The sequence below is a fragment of the Pleurodeles waltl genome, chromosome 4_1 (genome assembly GCF_031143425.1).
Source record: "Pleurodeles waltl isolate 20211129_DDA chromosome 4_1, aPleWal1.hap1.20221129, whole genome shotgun sequence".
Classification (NCBI taxonomy): Eukaryota; Metazoa; Chordata; class Amphibia; order Caudata; family Salamandridae; genus Pleurodeles; species Pleurodeles waltl.
In genome coordinates this window covers 333,945,438-333,959,198 of record NC_090442.1, presented here as the reverse complement: position 1 = coordinate 333,959,198, position 13,761 = coordinate 333,945,438, and the positions used below count along the sequence as shown (strand labels likewise).

General features: G+C 42.1%; 1 protein-coding gene across 4 annotated transcripts in view; it reads right to left on the bottom strand.

The window, feature by feature from the left end:
• The window catches only part of CALD1 (caldesmon 1), a 519,621-nt gene that overhangs the window by 207,329 nt on the left and 298,531 nt on the right, over positions 1-13,761 (bottom strand). The window lies entirely within an intron of this gene.

The following is a 13,761-nucleotide window of genomic DNA, read 5'->3' as shown; positions in this document are numbered from 1 at the left end:
ACTCATGACGTCACCAGAAACTTCAGACATCATTTGGAGTGCCTAGAAAAAGTCAATATGTGAATTAGCAGTGATTTATTAAGCTATCATGGGCCACATTCACACTCTCCGAGTGACACATACAGCTGATTTGCACAAATAGTGAGAGGTTGCCAATGGTAAACATGCGCCAAACATGACCAGCCATCAAGGGCAGAGAGAAGCCTTTGTTACTTCTGAGGTGCGTCCGGGAATCTGCTGCAGGCAGTGCATTGTGTGCACCCACACGTAATGGTGGAAGTTTGCACAACTTAACCCCCAGGTGCAACGACGTGGACCTTACTAGTGATCTCACAGAATATGTTGTCCATTACAACTTTTGACATAACCATTATGTTCGCCCTTTAGTTGTGTGTGCCTAGAGAGAGGATACATTAAAGTGGCACATCCTTCTTAACCATGTAGCTCGCACACTCCTCGGCAGTGCAGACTGTGTTTGGTATGTCTTCTTGCACAACCTATAAGTATTGGCAGTACCAATAGGTCTGCCGTTGGCTGGCAGTATGTTTAACTTTCTCAATGCTTGTTTTGTTTTGTCAATGTTTTTGTAAAATGTTATTGTGTTAGGAGCTCCCAGGCACTCGCTAATTAAAAAAAACAAAAAAAAAAACACAACACGGGCTTTACCGGAAAATAGTATTTTTGGTCTCAAAAGCACACATTGCCTTAGTGCTCCCTGGCACTAAGGGGAACTACTTGGTTTGAAGATATGCTCCTGTGAAACAGAATAATACTTTAATGTCTTCTGATGCATTGCTCCATTCTGTATGCTGTAGTGAGTAAATGAAAAATGTGAACAAACAGCAAAAGACCAGAGAAAGAAGACAACTGGCTAAAAGCCTTTACAAGACAGTATATTATACATGCAAATTAGTAAAATCAAAAGGTCTTAGCTTACACTAGACTTAACATTATGCAGCTGGTGGCAACACATGCATGCAAAAAACTTGATCACCGGTCAATCACAGAGGGATTTCATCATTGTATCTCAGAGGGCCCCATTGAGGCACTGCATTCTGTGCACTAACACACAACTGGTAACGCCATGCATGAGGAAATTTTGATTACATAGATGATGCCCTACTAGCACATTTTGTGAAAAGCAAACGGTGAAAGTCTTCACTGTCCTCATCAGATGGCAATATGATGATATTACTGAGTTGAGTTTCCTTGTGACACATGAAGTACTTTGGAAGACCCCCTTGAAAAACGTTGTTTTCAAAGTCCTCTTCAAGTCCAGTGTTCTTGGGGTGCTTCAGGTGCAGTTTCCCTGATGGGCACTTGCTGTGTTTATTTCTCTAGCATCTCAACTGGCAAAATACCTGGAGGTGAAGGATCTTAGAGGTTGAGCTGAATGTTAGGAGGGACATATACCAATAGAAGTTAACTCTATAGCTTTTGTGATTGTTACATGGAATACTGACTGAATTCTCCTGTGCACTGGGCATACCCACAATAATGTCAACAAGCATTTGCAATGCAATGGGTCTCACATTTGCTTGAGTTAGAGCTATTGGTGTTGTAAATTCCTAAGTGGACTGCTCTTGCCACATAAAATGAAAATGCAAAGTAAGACAGTTGACATAAGCAAGCCAATTCAAAGCGCCACACCCGCCATGAGCATGAGCGTGAAGGAGAGACAAAAGGAAAAAACAAGTTTATTCACAGTCAAACAAATTTGCAATCCTACAATTATCCATGTAACACAGTCAGTCTGCAAGGTGGTAACACAACCTCCCGAAGGTAGGACAAACATAAGCATTTACCAATGATTACAAAGGATTTTTGAAAGGCAAACCTATGAACGAATGAAAGGGATGGGCATGAGGTGGGTGTGGTTAAAAGCCCACACTACTTACAACAGGTCAAAGTGCTTGCACGTTCAACCTAAAAATCACTGTCAGTTTGCGCTTTAAAATACTTGCAATTGAGAGTGATTTTCTGCCTATCATCAAAATGAAGTAATGACTAAAGCTCATATTTATTGATATTTTTATAAATGAAGGGAGGAAACCAATGTTAGGGTGCTAACTTTAAACTTCTTTTCCAGTTACTTACACAGTATTGAAAAAACAAGTGGTTCGTGAAACAAGAAATTAATACAAAATTATTTTCTTTAAGCACCAAAAGTTCAAGTTACGGTTTGAAGAACCATATCTGGAGTTGTATTTTAATATGTGGTGAATATTTTGAGAAGATCTGGTTTAAAGACTGACTAAAGAGTCAGTGTGACTAGATGCAATACAGAATCATCTTATGCTTGTGAGGATATAGGTTTACTGCACTTTGATTTAGTTCCCCTCTTTTGTTTTCTTCTAAAACTGGAATACCTAGAACAGTTTCAACTTAATATTATACATTGCATAGAAAAGTAGCTAATTACACCACTATGGCTTACAATATGGCGAACACAGAAAGATGTAATATCAAAAAGTATGTAATTTGATAGCACAGTGTGCCATGCCTGGCACGGTTCTCTTTAATTATATGACTCATTCTTTATGATTTAGAATGTATAATACATGAACTTTGATTATATGACTCATTCTTTATGATTTAGAATGTATAACACATGAACTTTGAATCTATTATATTAGATAATGTTCTTGCCCATAGTTCACTTAAATAGCTGTAAGTAAGTCGTGTTCGGGATGTGAACAAGTGCTATTTTGGATCCCTACCAGTCTTCCAATGTTGCGTGATGGCCAACCCTAACAAACCCCCCCCCGACAAACCCGACCAGAGCTTGCCCAAATTCTTCAGAGGGACCAGTGCGGCGCAGTGTGCCTCAGACAGCAAGGCCCACATCCCTGCATCAACCAAATGGCACTCTGTGCTCATTCTCCACATAGAAGATAAAACATGGACGTATACAAATCCACGGTCAATCCGAGTGCATAACTGCATCAAAATTGTATTCCAGAGTTGGGAGCCCCTTACTCTATTGGAATTGCTTCTGCATCGAGTCTTCCTAGAATGATGAATCTTTACAAGAAAGTGAGATGCACATCTTAGGGCGGGTCCTTGCACCAAGGCACTATCAAATCAGGGATACATTTGGGACCAGTTCTATAGCCCGTTGTATGAGACATAACAACTTATGTTGGATTCTTACAATGTAAGGGTCTGGAAGTCTCTGAAATTAGTTTATACTTTCATAGACGTATAACCAAGTATATTACCATACTGTAATGTGTTGTTTTTTTAGTTGTTTTTTCCACTAGTCCAAGGTAATTCCCATATTAGAGGTGAGAAGAAATCAGCTATCACACCACTGAGGCTTAGTTCTCTCTAGGAATAAAGGGAAGAACTATCCTTAAAGTACTCTGAAGGAGGAACAGGAGGCACAGACCTTTTGAATTTTGGTTTTGAAATGTATACTATAATAAAGCCATGTGCCACATTTCTTTCCATAGGAGCTTGTAAGGGGCATGCCACATAGTGAGACTGGCTACAATCTTTCCAGAAAAATTGAAGGGATCTATGCTTATCAGTACAATTTTGGTCTGACTGCCATTCAGCTTAAGGAAGTTGTTCCAAGTATGGATTTCTGAAAGACATTTCCACAATCTTGACTCCAGATCGTGAACTGCAGGATCAATGTTTAGCAGCAATTGTGAGTCATTGATATAGGTCAGAGCACTGAACCCAAAACTGCCAATCAATTCTTTCAAGGGATGCACATAGATAGTAAACTATAAGCTGGAGAGTCCAGATTCCTGGGAGACCCTTCTACCAGTGTAGTATTCCACAAACTGGAAAGATGCAAGTAATACAGTTTTCATACATCTTAGAAAAGCTTCACACAGTTTCGGTCAGTCCTACTCCTCTTAGCCACTCGAGCAAGATGGAATGGTCAACCATATCAAAGGGAGCTGACAGATCTAACTGGGTGACCCGGGTCTTACAAAGAGAGCAGCGCATCAAGTGTAGCAACAAGAACAGGCTCATTATTGTGTCTGTGCCAGAAACCCACCAGAGAACTGTCAAGTAAATTGAGGAGGTCAAGGAAGGAGGATAACTAATTAGCTAAGTGCTGTTCCATGATTTTAGATATAACTGAGAGTTATGTAATGGGTCTGTAATACTTGTGTCATTGTGATCTAAATTAGATATTTTTGAGAGTTATGTGGGGATCCCCCTTTTGGTGTTACTAGGGGCCAGATGTACGAAAGGATTTTACCCATTCTGTGTCTATGGGAAAAAGCTTTGGTACATATGGCTCTAGGTCCCTAACTTCCTTGAAAGTTGAATCTGAGAGCGCTGAATAAGAAATGGAAAACATACTAATCAGCCTTATTCCAACGAAGATAGGAGCAAGCAGACTGCTGGTCACCATTTCCTTTCGACAGACTAGCTGTCAAGTAAATTGGTGCTTCATGATGTGGAATAATATTGGTCACAATACCAAATATTTTTCTTAAAATTCGACGATAAAGGAAAATTGAGAAATTGTTTACCGTCCTGACTAGGCAGTGTAGCAGCAACTAAACTGGAACCCCTTCACAAATTATTGGTTAGTTTATAGGTCTTGCCATATTGGGACCCTGGTCAAATCTTCAAGCTATTGCAGAGTTGTATATTTTGAAATACACATAGCACTAAGAAGAAGAATATTGCACATAAATAAATAAAACTCACTAACAGGTGGCTGGTGTTCTCACTCCTCACTTGCCTATTGCCCGGCTTCCAGTTGAAAAGTATGGGTCAATTGAGCTAAACCTCAATCCACACATAGGGGTGCTTTATGAAAAATGTGACTGTGTGTACAGGGTGGGTTCTCTCCTGGGCAACAAAATCAGTCAGACCAGAAGCAGCATGAGACTAATGATGGATGCAGTGGACCAGATAAGCAAAATGCTAGCATAAATCTCACCACTCTCACTTATGACATGATATCATACTATGATGTTTAAAGTTTCCAAAGCATGTGAGTTCCCGAAGGTGAAGGATAAGTTTGATAGAAGGAAATTTAAACCTTCTTGCAATGCAAGAGCAATGTTGGCCTCAAGGATCACGAAGTAATGACAAAAACTGAATTTGATACAAACACTGAAGTAGCAGGAGCAGGTGTTCACACAATCGCAGCACTTTCCAGGTTGCTGTGTGCTGTAGAAAATCTAAGATCTGGAAAATCCAGAAGCAAGTGCCAATAAACTGCAGATTCAGAAAAATGGAGCAGAATGGGGATAAACCTGGCTTACACCCATTGAGGTACCTGACATTTTCACACAGTACAAACTCTACTGGAAATTGTATACTGATGTTACTGCACAGCTGTCAGACTCAAGGGAATAAACAAGATTTGGTAGAACTGCGGGGCAAGGGTTATTTAATACATGTACTGTGTGGATGACTAAAAATCGCTTGGTTTATCAGACTGTTTGCCCTTGATCCTTGATGCATAAATCTTCAACCAATGGGAAGCATGGCTTAGGTGAGCACACCTTTTGGAAGCATTTGTTGGTAGTATGTAATCTTCTCAGTAAATAGAAATCTGAAATGGGGGAACAGACATGAGAAAGACTGAGGGGCGAGAGGTTGGTTTGGTGGATGGAGTTGGTTATCTGTTATCAGTTAAACACCAAAACGTACTGTTACATACCACGGTTCCGATGATTCTGGAGCAGTAAATCGTTCGTGCATCACTTGCTTAAATGTCAATAAACATTAAAAGTAAATTAAAAGCGTTGCTTACCATCAATGAGACTGGCCAGAGTGGTTTAATGGATGAGATAAACCACGAAACCTGTCTTAAAGATGCAGATGCGCATGTGTTAACCTATGTTCTGCCATGTACTTTAAAAAAAAAATAATTGAGGTAAACCAATTAATCTCTTAGATGGGTCTCCTGATTCCGAGGCACGTTCAGTGTTGGTTTCATTTTATCATGCCAGTTTTTTTTTTATGTTTGGTATCCTTTAACTTACCAAATTGAAAAACAGTAACCTCAATGTCCCTTCAGGGAAATTTGCATTTTAACATTGCATCACGTCGTATCCATTAACACCTGAGTCAATAGTGGTGTATGCTTTTCAATCACCCACAACAAAGCACGTGCCTTCATGCTGTTAAAACTTGTCAGCATTCCTGTGTTCATCTGCACCTTGTTAGACACTAATTTCTTCCTTTTCCAATCCAGCTGGTTATGAGATTTTCAGCAGCATAGGTGTTATGTATTTGTTGAAAACAGTCTGTTACCATGCTATCAGTGCAGGCACCTGGCACACGCTGCCTTCATGATAATCAGACACCAGGATAATGCTTTTAATACTTCTTCCAGAAGAGCTTTTCTTGAAAGCACCTATGAGCCTATTACAAACAGGGCACACCGTCCCACAATGCACCTTAGAAGTTGACATGTAGGACTTGATTCACAAAGGGAAACTTACATATCTTTATATATCTAAATATATATACATATATATATCTTTTCACTGAAAGAGCCAAAGATTACAGGGACGTTATAGTTAGGTTCTGAATTTACTTGCACAAAAACGTAGAAACTCAGCAGTTATAGTTATAGTTATTTCAAGTAACTATAACTCGGGCCCTCGTCGTGCACAGTTTTCGGATCAATAATGTTATTGCAGATGTTGCAGTGATAAAGTGATAATATCAACGGTGCCATAGAAGGTGTCATCAGTGATAGGAAATGTGGAGTAATTAGCAGCGCATGACGAAGGCGTGAGTTATATATGTATATATATATATATATATATATATATATATATATATATATATATATATATATACGCATATAGAAATACTGATATTGAAGGAGGCAATTGTGTCTACTTTATGGGGAAATAAAATCAGCCCTTATAAAGACTAATTTTCAACAAAAAATATTCTCTTTCTTCATCTAGAATGAGTCATTAATAGAAGTAGAAGAACACTGATTGACCCAACATTTGGTTTTATGGTTCACTCAGTATACCTCTATTGTCTCTTCTGCAGTGATCAGATTGGGTCATTTGTTATCAAGGTTCATGATTTCTGCATCCTCCCATAGACTTTGAGTATTCTGAAGGGGCAGGATTTTAAAAACGTTTATTCAAGCCCTTCAGAACTAGTGTAGAACTTGAAGAAAAGGGATTAATATACTGTTGGTTGCAGGAATTTTACCCACTACCTGTCAAAGATACACTGGAAAACATTTTAGTCACTAGCCGCGGATCCAAGAATTGCTGCAAAGAAATTTCCTGTAAAGGCACACAAGGAAACATAAGCCTACTCTTTCTGGAGACAAAAGCTACCTGGTTGGTATCTTAATTCATGAAAGAACTGGAGAAGCCAAGGGCTTGGGAAATTTCAGAGCTCGAGAGCTCGAGGAAGGCGATAAGAAGTCCATAGAATACTTGAGCACTGTAGTCTTTGAGATCAACCAAGACATAGCAAGGAAACACAAATAAAAGACGTTGCTTGGGTACCAGCCTTCTTATTGGAATGCCTCACCCAGGTAACTGAATTTTTCTCAACCCTAAAGGCTTCAATGAATACCGCAGGTTTCCTCTTCACTACACTTGGTGCAGGGCCGCCCTCTAGTGAACACGCTTGATTTAAGATCCTTTTTGGGTCATTGTTAGTATGGCGTACTAGTTTTTGGGTCTGGTATTAGTTGACATTTTTAAGTTTAGTGAAATTATATGTGTACTATCCTTTTTTTTATACAGGCTTGCAGTTATGCCTCTTCATCGACTGGTCTCTTACTGTGTCATTCACACTTATGTTCTACCCACCACAGACTTCAGCATGGGGCAGTGGGTGAGCATACTTCAGCTACCTACTAACTTCACTGTGAGTGACAGCATTCTGCCCTTTCACAAGGAGCACGTACACACATAAAATAGTTCCTTTTTGTGTCAAGGGCTATTATCGCAATGTGGGAATTAGTTGATTAGAAAGACAAGGGCCCGACAGCTTTCCTAACAATAAAGTATTGCAAAAATTATAACAAAACAAGCAGTGACAGGACCAAAAGCCTAGAGGCCAAAGCTAAACCTACGGGCTTTGCAAATGCATGTTTCTCCATGGATATAGATATTTTTGTGTTCCATCAAAATTAATTTTTCTTGTGAATCAATTTTATCTATTTCTTGTCTCTGGAGAGAAATTATTTAGCAGCGTGGCACCGTACCCACAGATCACATCAAACCTGTAGCCTTACTCCCTTACATCCAGTCACTTCAATTTCTGAGTATAGTGACGTGAAACTGTCAGGCTTTTAGTTGCACACTTTACTATCACTATGAGTAGAATCACACACGGATCACATGGCTATGCATGTAAATAAACACAGTTTTGGGCGATCAACAAACAAGCATAAAGAACAAGTATGAGTAGTGTTTAGAGTTTTACAATTGGTACCATAAGCATGGGACTAAAAAAGTGAAAAGCTGTTCTACCCTGCAGTGAAGAAAGCAAACATGCAGAGAAATTGTAATTTACTAAAATGATTACCATAATCATGTTGATAATCGGTGGAATTCATGGATTGGGAAATCTCTATTGGTACTGCAAAATGCCTATTACACACTTTATTCTAATTGAGCAAAAACAGATCTCTCATCCTACCATTATTTTGCAAAATTAACCATCCCATACTGGCTCAACAGCAGCACATTGATTGCAGTTAAAATGGGGGATGAATTTTAAAATGGCATTGAAGATGATCTGGAGAAAATTCCCAGATGGATGCATAGCATACAAAATGGAGATGTCGCATCAAGCAACAGCCTGTCTATTTAAAACAAAAAATGAATCCCAAACAACCTGGGTTGGCTTCTGAGGGCAAGGTCCCAAGCTGTGGAAGCTTCCAGCTGCAGTGCTAACAGTGCAACCTAACTGCAGGTTTCTTAGAAAGCCCTTGAGAACCAGACTATCCAAGTTCACAATGAACAATCGTATTGATGCGAGGTAGAAACCAAGAAATGTCAGAACCGGGAGACCTCCAAACTCATACACAGACATCTACCGCTATGAAAAATGTTTTCAGGCATCCTTCTACAGTCTTACATGTCCCACCATCAACATATACCCTGACTTGCAACTCATTGAACTGACCCGCAAGCTGTCCACCGACCCAGCGGACTATGCCCGTTAGTCCAGATTCTCGTAAACTGGGAAGGTCTCCTGCCCACCTCTATCAGCTAACCTACGCTAGGCGCAATACCAGAGAAATACATACACGTTATTACGCAAAAAAAAAACTAATCTATCACCCACAGAATTGATTAATAATTGTATGATCTTCACCGCTTCTCCACTGTATGCGTAGATACCTCAGCAATTCTGCTGCTTAAGATCAATCAATTTTAGCAGTCTCTCAAATACGAAATCATTTTTTTTTTTCCCTTGCTTGGTTACCACCATGGATAATACCAGCAAGTTTAAAACGGAAGTTGTGTGGGTATGTAATCGAAATGTTTGTCCACACATAACTTCTTTTGTTTCGAGGTAGAACGATTTACAAATATATTTAAGAAGGGTGTCTGGTGGAATATAATTAAATTATTATTTCCCTGTGTGCTTTCATTATGGCCAGGGTGGTGAGCTTTTGTCATCCGGTGACCAAGCACTATTCATTCCTAGTCTTCTATTGAACATTGCACTTCCCCCAGACAGACTCTTCAGAGTTGCATTATTTTCAAGCAGACTTTTTAATTTGGTGCATACATCATTAGGGTAATAAATCAGCCGCACACAGTGAACCTCCGAGGGCTTTCTTCCATCCTTCCCTATGTGACTCACTCCTTTTCCAGCAAGCTCAGTAACTAATTCAAAACAGGGTAACGAGGAATTTTTACTAAGCTGTTAAATGTGCCTTTCCTGCGTTCTCTCCCAGATCGTAAAAGTGTGGTAATTCCCGCTGGGGGCAGGCGGGGCTGTATCTCCTTATTTAGAAAAAAGGGAGCTCTGTCCCCGAGGAGTCAGCAAGGCTTCAGCCCCAAAGGGGGCTGCAAGGGCTCGTTCGTGTTCAGTGATTCTGAGAAACTGAGGCTGCGCTCGTGCAGTCACTCGGGACTGAAGCATTCTGCGTCGCACACAATCAGGGGCTTCCCAACAGCATGTTCTCCGCCCTGCACCCGTGTCTGTAAAGGCAAGGGTGCAAAGAGTGCTCACACATTTGCATGAAACCACACCACCGGGCAGATGAGGAGAACACCCTCCTGCAACGAGCTTATAGGCCCCAACCTGGTTATCCATAAAGGAGATAGCATGGCTAAGAAACAGGTAGCAGGCAGCCAATGGATGGGCCCTTAGAAAAGCACACGTAGCTTCTTTATTGGTGCGTTTTCAGCACCCGCAGGACTCATCGTGCTTTCCTCTTTCCATTCAAGACACATTCAAATGGTAGCTATTGCAATTGTAGCGCTTCGTGTTATCGAAGAGCTTTTTATTGCACAGTGGGCATGGCGCTGTAGAGACAAATGCATAAATAATGACTTAATAAATGAGATTGTCAAACTTTTAGGCACATATGGCACGCCTTGTCATTTTAAGTAGAACAGAAAAAGGAAAATTGAATGTGAAGTGGAATTAAATAATTTTTCTCCAAATCCATATACCGGTTTAATGTGCAGGACCTACGGCAGGGTTGGACTTGCACCATATCCTGTCAACTCTATACAAAGGGAACTATATGGCTAGGCATCCATTGATTGATTCATTCATTCATTCCATGCCTGTCATTCACAATTCTCTCATTTCATTGTCTATTTGTTCATTCACATTTAATGTCAATATATTTTTCCTTGGTTTATGCAATAAAGCAACATAAATAAAAAACACTTTCTGCCACTGCCACAAAATGCTGTAGTCATTAGTGGACTTCAATTACTCTGATTCTGTGTTGTAACAATCCGCGTAATTGTTTTTACACCAGGGGCCTGATTTATATTTTTTAGTGCCACATTTGCGTCATTTTTCGACGCAGAAACGGTGCAAACTTACAAAATTCAATTATATTCAAATACGGCGCTAAAAAAGTATAAATCAGGCCCCAGGTATGTTATTTATCAGCCGCAACAAATAACACCTATTATGACTTTCTAGGGGATAACATGGAGTTTGGTTGTTACTACACCAAAATTTGCATGGTATGGTAAATAGGGTACACTTTTCCTTTGTTAAATTTCAGCAGGCTTGACCTGCTGACGTAATCAAGGGTAGACTCTTTAAGGCACCCAGTAATTACCGGATGTGGTAAATACCACCCAACTCAGAAATCGAACACTGCAAAAACAGAGATTTACAAGAGTTGGACAGCACCGACCCTACTCGTAATCATGTCAATGAGATGATGATGCTTATATTAATGAAATAGTTTGCTATGAAATATTATTGAAATGTTTTCCATTTCTCCAATGAGACTGAACATTGTGGCAGTCATGTACCCCACAAAGTAATCTCTGCCAGATTTTGGGCCCCTAACTCAGATGCAAATCATATTTCCTGAATCAGGTTTCACTTTCCCTATCAATTAAATGGCACATTCTTTTTACTTGAGACTTTACACCAATGAAAGCTATGTTTTTGTTACATATTTGGCAGACCCCAATGTTCCCTTGGATCTTATTCCATGTGGCATCAATGACATTTAACAGGACAACTATTAAAGAACATGTGGATTTCGGTGCGGGATGCACCAATATCCTTTTGCTATTCCTCATTATTACAGGGAAACTCATAAGTGGAGATGTTTATTGAACTGGATCCATTACTGTAAGGAAATGCCTCCTTGGCATGGTTACCCCCTGACTTTTTGCCTTTGCTGATGCTAAGTTTTGATTTGAAAGTGTGCTGAGGCCTGCTAACCAGGCCCCAGCACCAGTGTTCTTTCCCTAACCTATACTTTTGTTTCCACAATTGGCACACCCTGGCATCCAGGTAAGTCCCTTGTAACTGGTACCCCTGGTACCAAGGGCCCTGATGCCAGGGAAGGTCTCTAAGGGCTGCAGCATATCTTATGCCACCCTGGGTATCCCTCACTCAGCACAGACACACTGCTTGCCAGCTTGTGTGTGCTAGTGGGGATAAAAAGACTAAGTCGACATGACACTCCCCTCAGGGTGCCATGCCAACCTCACACTGCCTACAGGTATAGATAAGTCACCCCTTTAGCAGGCCTTACAGCCCTATGGCAGGGTGCACTATACCATAGGTGAGGGCATAAGTGCATGAGCACTATGCCCCTACAGTGTCTAAGCAAAACCTTAGACATTGTAAGTGCAGGGTAGCCATAAGAGTATATGGCCTGGGAGTCTGTCATGCACGAACTCCACAGCACCATAATGGCTACACTGAAAACTGTGAAGTTTGGTATCAAACTTCTCAGCACAATAAATGCACACTGATGCCAGTGTACATTTTATTGTAACATACACCCCAGAGGGCACCTTAGAGGTGCCCCCTGAAACCTTAACCGACTATCCGTGTAGGCTGACTAGTTTTAGCAGCCTGCCGACACCAGACATGTTGCTGGCCACATGGGGAGAGTGCCTTTGTCACTCTGTGGCTAGTAACAAAGCCTGTACTGGGTGGAGGTGCTTCACACCTCCCCCTGCAGGAACTGTAACACCTGGCGGTGAGCCTCAAAGGCTCACCCCCTTTGTTACAGCACCCCAGGGCACTCCAGCTAGTGGAGTTGCCCGCCCCCTCCGGCCACGGCCCCACTTTTGGCGGCAAGGCCAGAGGAGATAATGAGAAAAACAAGGAGGAGTTACTGGCCAGTCAGGACAGCCCCTAAGGTGTCCTGAGCTGAGGTGACTCTAACTTTTAGAAATCCTCCATCTTGCAGATGGAGGATTCCCCCAAAAGGATTAGGGATGTGCCCCCCTCCCCTCAGGGAGGAGGCACAAAGAGGGTGTGGCCACCCTCAGGGCTAGTAGCCATTGGCTACTAACCCCCCAGACCTAAACACACCCCTAAATTCAGTATTTAAGGGCTCCCCAGAACCTAGGAAAATAGATTCCTGCAACCTAAGAAGAAGAGGACTGCTAAGCTGAAAAACCCTGCAGAGAAGACGGAGACACCAACTGCTTTGGCCCCAGCTCTACCGGCCTGTCTCCCCACTTCTAAAGACACTACTCCAGCGACGCTCTCCCCAGGGACCAGCGACCTCTGAAGCCTCAGAGGACTGCCCTGCATCTAGAAGGACCAAGAACTCCAGAGGACAGTGGCTCTGTTCACCAAAGACTGCAACTTTGTAACAAAGGAGCAACTTTAAAACAACTCGTGTTTCCCGCCGGAAGCGTAAGACTTGGCACTCTGCACCCGACGCCCCCGGCTCGACTTGTGGAGAGCAAACACTTCAGGGAGGACTTCAGGGAGGACTCCCCGGCGAGTGCGAGACCGTGAGTAGTCAGAGTTGCCACCCGTGAACCCGCACAGCGACGCCTGCAGAGGGAATCCCGAGGCTCCCCCTGACCGCGACTGCCTGCTTCTAAGAACCCGACGCCTGGTAGGGACACTGCACCCGCAGCCCCCAGGACCTGAAGGATCCGACCTCCAGTGCAGGAGCGACCCCCAGGTGGCCCTCTCCCTTGCCCAGGTGGTGGCTACCCCGAGGAGCCCCCCCCTTGCCTGCCTGCATCGCTGAAGAGACCCTTTGGTCTCCCATTGCTTTCTATTACAAACCCGACGCTTGTTTGCACACTGCACCCGGCCGCCCCCGTGCCGCTGAGGGTGTACTTTCTGTGTGGACTTGTGTCCCCCCCC